Genomic DNA, 7,701 nt, shown 5'->3' with positions numbered 1-7,701 from the left:
AGCTGTCTCAACGCTGGGTGGTTCTGCCGCAGTAGCTTCTTCGCTGTCCATTTCCCTCTGTGCTACCAAGGCTGCACTAACCACTTGATTTGTTGCTGCTAGATATAGCAGTAACGACTGTTGTGGCTGGGGTGCAACCTAGGGTCTGGTAGAACAAAGGTAAGGTCTCAAATCCTGCACCGCGGCCTCGACCTCTAGGTTCCATTTTACTAGGCTAGCCTTCTTCAAAATTTTGAAGAACGGCACGACGCGCTCAGCGGATTTAGAAATGAACCTGCTCAGTGCAACCACACACCCAGTTAGGCGTCTCATATCCTTGACGGTCTTCGGGGCTAGGATCTACTCTATTGCCTTTATCTTGTTGGGGTTGGCTTCTATCACTCGATGAGACACAAAGAACCCGAGAAGTTTCCGGACGGAACACCAAACACACTTTTCTCTGGATCGAGCTTCAAGTTGATCTTCCGCAAGTTTGCAAAGGTTTCTTCTAGATCCTCAAGTGAATATTTGTCCTTGATTTTGACCACCATATCATCCATGTATGCTTCAATGTTCCCATGTAGTTGTGGTTGGAAACTAATCTGCACGGCCCTCTCGAATGTAGAACTAGCACTTTTTAGCCTGAAGGGCATATGCACAAAGCAATACGTGGAACATGGGGTGATGAAGGTGATCTTTTCTTTGTCTTCCTTGGCCATGAAGATGTGGTGTTACCCAGAGTACACATCCAGGAAGGGTAGTAAGTCACATCGAGAGGTGGAATCAAGAATCTGATCAATGTGTGGCAAGGGGAAGGGATCCTTTAGACAAGCTTTGTTCAAGTCAGTGAAGTCAATACAAAGTATCCACTTCATGTTAGCCTTGAGCACCACCACCGGATTTGCTAACCAAGTTGGGTGCAGTACCCTCAGACCAAACCTGCTGCTTCCAGCTTCTTAATTTCCTCATCAATGAACTGTTGCCGGTCCAAGGCTTGCTTCCTGACTTTTTGCTTGACGGGGCGAGCGTGAGGAAAGATAGCAAGGTGGTGCTCGATTACCTCCCTGGGAACACCGGGAATGTCAAATGGTTGCCAGGGAAACACATCGACATTCGTCCGCGGGAAGGCAACAAGCGTGCTTTCCTATTTGTCGTCAAGGGTAGTACTAATGGTGAAAGTACCATTAGTGTCATCCTGCTGCGCCGGAACTTTCTTGGTTGCAGGGGGACCAGCCTTGGAACTTTTGCTAGTTGAACTTTCCAGCAAGTCTCTACTAGCGCAGCACACTCTGAAGAGATGCGCTTCCCAGAGTCCTTATCAGAGTCCCGGGCGAGAACTGGGGCCCCGACGGCCTCTGTTGTGACTGCGTCTCCTTACATCTTATCCACACAAATAACTTCATCTCTCTTATCCGATGGGATGGTAATCACTCCCATAGGACTAGGCATCTTCAAAGTGTTGTAGGCATAGTGGGACGCCACCAGGAACTTTGCTATAGCTGGTCGGCCAAGAATCTTGTTGAATGGTAGGAGAAGTTCAACAACATCGCACACAATCTTCTCGGTCTTGAAGTTTATTTCCTCGCCAAATGTTACCAGCAAGGTAATCTTTCCCTTCGGCTGGCTCCTTCCTTGGTTGATTCCTTGGAAAGTGCCAGTCTTCTTCAAGTCTTCATCTAGAATTAGGAGTTTCTTCAACACACCAGGAGAAATCAAATTCAAGCTGGCCCCGCCATCAACCAACATCTTGGTGACTTTGAGGTTGCGGATTGTTGGTGAAACCAACAACGCAAACTAACTACTGCATTATTGCTGTCTGGATGATACATGATGTCAAAGATGATGGGCGTGCGGGACCACTTGAGCGGTTCTCGAGCGCTTGCTATTGGTTCTGCGGCATTAACCTCACACGCCCACTACTTGAGTCGGTGGTGAGAGGAGTGCAAAGATGCACCCCCGTCAATGCACATTGCCTCGATAGGTTTCTGGAACTCCTGTTCACTAGTTTCTTCTTCTTCTTCTCTATCATCTTCATTGTCTTTCCTCTTAGGGCCTCTGGCGGGTTTCTCTTTCTGCTAATCAGACTTGTCATGGTGCCCATTACGACCACCACAGCCCTTCCCGAGAGCACCATTCTAGTTTCTCTCCTTGTCGCGCCTTTCATACTCAACTTTCTGCTTCTCAACAAACTCCTCGACTTGCTTGCAATCTTGGAGATCATGACCCTTGGTCCGATGAATCTTGCAGTATGGCCCGTCAGACTTGTCGGTTTTCTCGGTAGCCGCTGCCGCCCAATAATGAGCGCATGTAGTAGCTTCCTTGTCAGGCGTCTTGGTTTTTGCTTTCTTGCCGGTGTTAAGATCACTGGCACTCTCAACGAACATCACTGACTTCTCCTTTGGCTTCTTGTTGCGCTTCTTATTGTTCTTCCTTCGGTGGTAGGGTCATCGTCGTCCTCCAAATCGACTTCGGCGCCAACCTCTTCCCCTGGAAGTCTTCTTCATTATTTAGCACAAGCATACTTATCTGCCAGCGTGTTGAGCTTGCTAATGGTCTTGGGAAACCGGACTATCATCTTGGCCTGCATTCTACGATTGCGCACATTCGTATGAAATGCAGCAATCACAGCTTCCGAGTGTATCTTTGGAATATTGTCGTGTACTCGACTGAACCTCTACCAGTATTTACGCAAACTCTCTCCCTCCTTCTGCAGAAGGGTTTGCAGATCACTAGGCCATCTTGGTTCTAGGTGCCCATCAGTAAAGGCGCCTCCGAACTCGTTGCACAAGTCTGCCCAAGAGGAGACGGAATCCTCCGGCAAGAGCTTTAGCCAGGACCTCATGTTCGGCTTAAGAGCCAATGAGAGGTAGTTGTCAAGTACCTTCTCATCCCTTCCCCCAGTGGCATAATGGCAATCGTGTAAATGCCAAAAAACTCTGCCGGGTTCAGCTTCCCATCGTACTTCTCCGGCAAGTCAGGCTTGAAGGTGTAAGAAGAAGGCCACTAGACTTGTCGCAGCTCGCGGTTGAAGGCCGGGCAGCCTACCTCGTAAGGCAGGTACCCGCCAGCACTCATAGCAGGTTCGTCGACATTGGCACCATTACGCCAATCTGACTGACGGCGTGTCTCGTGACGCTGCTCAGTAGTGATGTGCGCGTCTTCCTTCCTCTCGTCTCATAACACTTGACGTTGATATCTCCGGGGTCGTGGATCAGATGAAGCCATTGATGCCACGTCATGATCATCAATGCCTTGGGGTTGCTAAGCTCGCTGTGGCCGCTAGGGATGGCAATGGGGACAATCCCCTATGGGGACCCATAGAACATCCCCGTACCCATCTATTCCCCATCACCCCATCCCCATCCCCGTTTACATGACCGGGGATGAAATTTTCCCATGCCCATGCCCCACTGGGGAGCGGGGCCACATTAGGGTCCCCATCCCCATAAACAAATAATCATATATATAATATGATAAAATACAACCAACATTTAAAGTGAAATAACAAATAAAAATGCACTAATAATGGTACATGGCGACAAGATGTTGTATGCACCATTGTTGAACACAAATATCATAAAAATATTGAATAGCTTGAGCACACGCTTGAAGAGAGTATTCATACAAACACCACATTTAATAAGGACAAAATTTTGTCCGACTCATTTGACATAATTTATTGACTACGAAATTTGTCTGGCTCACTTGACATAATTTATTGACTCCAACATAAGGTTCCATGTGACCATAACTAACTTAAGGTAAACATGATCATGCGCAAAAGTATTGCAGAGGTAGCAAGCTAACAGCTACAGCCTTGGTATGTGTTCGGCATCATTATTTGTTGAAGTTGAGCTGACTTGTAGTAAGTACAGAAGGAACCGCCTCTATAGTGTGATGCGCTGCAGAAACACATACGACAACCATAAACAAATGCTTGATGAATAGATAAAAATCTTTGAAGTTGAAAAATGGTGCCATGTACAATCTTAGATTGACTCACCTCTAAACCTTCTTTCCATGTACAATCTTTAAATGGTCAAGGAGATGCTTCGTTCCATTTCTTGGTTCCCCTCCAAGCTTCTTTGAGCACCAGTTACACTTGGCCTTCATTCTGTTCATCACTTTTACTTTCTTAAACTCCTTCCAAACAGGAGATGTCAACTTCCTCCTAGGACGAACGACTACTTCTTCTGCTTCATTTTCTTCCGCTTTTGCTTCATCTTCTTCGCTGTCTTCCTCTATGACAACTGATTCTATATTCATGGGCTCAGCCTGTGATACTGGTATCTCACCAGCTTCACGTTGAGGGGATGTCAGAGTAGGAATGGTGACTAGGCTGCTGCTTCCAGTGGTGGATTAATCCAATGGATCAAGGATCTACAAGATGAAAGAAGTTTAAAACATAAGATTTTGTTCATCAGTACAGTACAGTACTGCTACCCCATGTTGAAAATGCTACTTATCTCCCACTACGTGGAAAGAATAAATGGATATGCGTTGATTTGTACACACTAAATTATTATCATGTTAAATGCAAGAATATATATGGTATTGAGTAATATATGTACTTATTAATTACATAAAGATCATGAAAAAAATGATACTGCATTTATCATATGCATGCGTACAAATCAATTCATGTAAATAGACTGTTGTGGTAGTAAAGAAGTGTGAAAAATCATAATCAATCATTATGTGGTTTTAATTTCTGAAACTACTGAGTAATTATTCAGTGCTAGCACGACACAATTCAGAACTGAATCTCCCCCAAAAAATAGTGGATGATGATTGATGAACAGTACTACAATCAATCTAAAAGTTTGCAAACCCAGGGTCGACCAAAAACAACTAAATCTCCTCAAAAAAATTGTGGATGATGATCAGTACTAACTCAATCTAAAATTTCAGCTTCATGACTGAATCTAAAAAGTCTGGACGCCGATCAGTACCACAAGATACTACATGTGAGACATACATGAAAAACAATCTCACAAATTCCAATCTCCATCGTATATGGGTCAATCTCCATCAGCAGAAGATGTCCACGCCGGAGCATAAGGGCCAATAGGCTAGAAGAGGGGCGGGGGACGGCGGGTAGGGAGGACGGCTAGGTGTGGCTAAGGACGGCGGGGCACGACGGCCAGGGAGGAAGGCACCTACATGCGCCATCGTTGGACTCCATGGCGGGGAGTGGCTCAGGGGGACGGCGCACCTGCGCCGCTGCCGGACTACGTGGTGGTGGCCGCCGCCGCCGGCCTCTGCTACGTCGAAGCGGTCGGCTTCTCCTATCCCTTTCTTTTTTCTAGTCGCTTGAAGAGGGGATAATCACGAGAGAGAGAGAGAGAGAGAGAGAGAGGGCACCGTGGAGATGGATGGCTATAGAAGACGAGGTGATGGCCGTCCGGCTGCTGGTGTCTGGGTTGTGTATGATGAATTTGATGCATCAGCGTTACCTAGGAGCCTTGAGCTACGGTATTGTGCTTATCTTGTTGCTACGGATCTAGGAGCAGGACGTGTTGACTTCTTCATCATGGCGGCGGCTGAGATGAGCACGATCGGATGAGAGGTAGGGTTATTGAAATTTTTTAGGGTTGACTGCATTAGGGCATGTACAATGCATAGCCTCAAGGTGATTCCTCGCATGCCATGCAGGATCGGATATGACGTAAAGTAGGTTCGGTTAGGGAAGCGGGATCCTCTTCAGGAGGCAGGTGCTTGAAAGAAAAAGTGTGGTCCAGTGACAAAATTTGAAATGGTTGGAGTGAACAGTAGAGATGGATGTGTGGTAGAGTCTTTATTTTTTATTTCTTAATGAGGCCACTAATGGTAGCTTGCATTGGGGAGACAAAATAAATATAGATGCCTCAAATTAATTTTTCTCATGGGGCATATGTATGCGTATGCCACCATTGTACATGCCCTCATGTATATATAGACATATATATGGTTCTACATGTCATATCTAAAATGCGGGACCCCGTTGGGTAGCGGGTCTGGGGACTAGTATACCATCCCCATCCCCGTTGTACCCTATGGGGAATAAATAAGTTCGGTAAATATCCCCATGGGGAAGAATTTCACCCATCCATCGCCACTAATGGATGAAATCCCCATGGGTTTGGCGGGTATGGGGCCCCATTGCCGTCTCTAGTGGCCGCCCCTGAGTCGGCTACCATGGAGGGGCTGTACCATAGGCGCGGTCCTCCATCTTGACTGCCTGCATGGGCCACTGGCGTCGCCTGTGAGCACTGTGATAGCTCCGTGCATGGCGTCTTGTTGATATCAGCAAACCCAAGGAGGCTTTGGATGGTAGATCTCCACTCATCCATTTTGTCTGCCGCTGGAGGAAAGTCCAACAACAGTTGAGCTCTCGCCACCTCTTCAGCCGTCGTCTCTGGCATGTCATGGGAGGCAGAGCGTGACACCGCTCGGCTCCTGGTCGAGCCAGAAGGAGCATCGTCGGGATCTCACCACCTTAGGCCCACTGCCGGAAGGACCTAATGCGACCGAAGCTGTTGTCGGTGATTGGGGTCTTGGTCAACTAGGCTCTCCTTGAGCGGGCGTGGTCATTGTGGGTCGACAGCGCCACTTGGGGTGTGGTCACATTCGCCCGATGTGGGACGAGGCGCATGTCCCGTCTTCGCCCCTCCAGGCGGCGCGACCGGTGGGTCTTGGCTCGCAGAGGAGTGGGCATCGACATTGTGTTGGTTGAACGAGCCGGTGGGGTGAGCGGGAGGAAGTTGCACGTCTCTGTGACCTGCACCGATGGAAGCATGATCGGTGGCATTTTGTGGAGGTTCGGCTGCGCCCGCTGTCCAGGCCCCTGCTCCAGCCATGACGGGAGTTTTAACGGCATCGATCGCCTTGTTGGCTCTATCCGCCGCAGCCGTGGCGCCCACAGCCACGCATGATGAAGCCTTCGAGGTGGAAGGATGCGCCCCTACTCCACTTCTCTTCTGGGAGCCATGGATGATGAAGATTAACAAAGATCGACGTGTTGGCTACAGCTTCAGGTTCGCACGAGGGACACCCACTACCTGGCTCGCCAAAGATGTCGGTGTGCAAGCATGATCACCTATGGCATATGGGTGCCCCTTTGTGGTTCGGCATGGAAACGGCCAGATTACACAAAGACCAGAAGTAGCAAGGGACAACACAGTGATGGACTTGCTACTTCTTGAGCTTGCATTGGTTTTTCCCTTGAACAGGAAAGGGTGATGCAACAAAGTAGAGTAAGTATTTCCCTCAGTTTGAGAACCAAGGTATCAATCCAGTAGGAGACAATGCACAAGTCACCGAATACCTACACAAATAATCTACAAACTTGCACCCAGCGTGATAAAGGGGTTGTCAATCCCTTCATGGTTACTTGCAAAAGTGAGATCTAATAGAGATAAATAGACGGTAAAATAAATATTTTTGGTATTTTTGGTTTATAGATCAGAAAGTAAAATATTGCAAAATAGTAGATTGGAAATCAGTCTGATGGAAAATAGAACTTGTATGATGGAAAAGAGACCCTGGGGCCAAAGGTTTCACTAGTGGCTTCTCTCAAGATAGCAATTAATACGGTGGGTGACCAAATTACTGCCGAGAAATTGATAGAAGAGCACATAATTATGATGATATCTAATGAGATGATCATGAACATAGGCATCACGTCTGTGTCAAGTAGACCGAAATGATTCCACATCTACTATTATTACTCCACACATCAAC

General features: G+C 47.4%; 1 long non-coding RNA gene across 1 annotated transcript; it reads right to left on the bottom strand.

The window, feature by feature from the left end:
• Window positions 1-3,540: 3,540 nt before the first annotated feature.
• LOC123092112 (uncharacterized) lies at window positions 3,541-5,447 on the bottom strand. Its single transcript, XR_006444253.1, has 3 exons — window positions 5,143-5,447; window positions 3,983-4,359; window positions 3,541-3,881 (listed from the first exon to the last, which is right to left on the bottom strand). It is a non-coding gene; the product is annotated as an uncharacterized lncRNA (long non-coding RNA).
• Between the last annotated feature and the right edge of the window lie 2,254 nt (window positions 5,448-7,701).

The sequence above is a fragment of the Triticum aestivum genome, chromosome 4B (genome assembly GCF_018294505.1).
Source record: "Triticum aestivum cultivar Chinese Spring chromosome 4B, IWGSC CS RefSeq v2.1, whole genome shotgun sequence".
In the NCBI taxonomy this organism is placed as follows: domain Eukaryota; kingdom Viridiplantae; phylum Streptophyta; class Magnoliopsida; order Poales; family Poaceae; genus Triticum; species Triticum aestivum.
The sequence above is the reverse complement of the archived record's forward strand: the minus strand, read 5'-3'. Positions and strand labels throughout refer to the sequence as shown.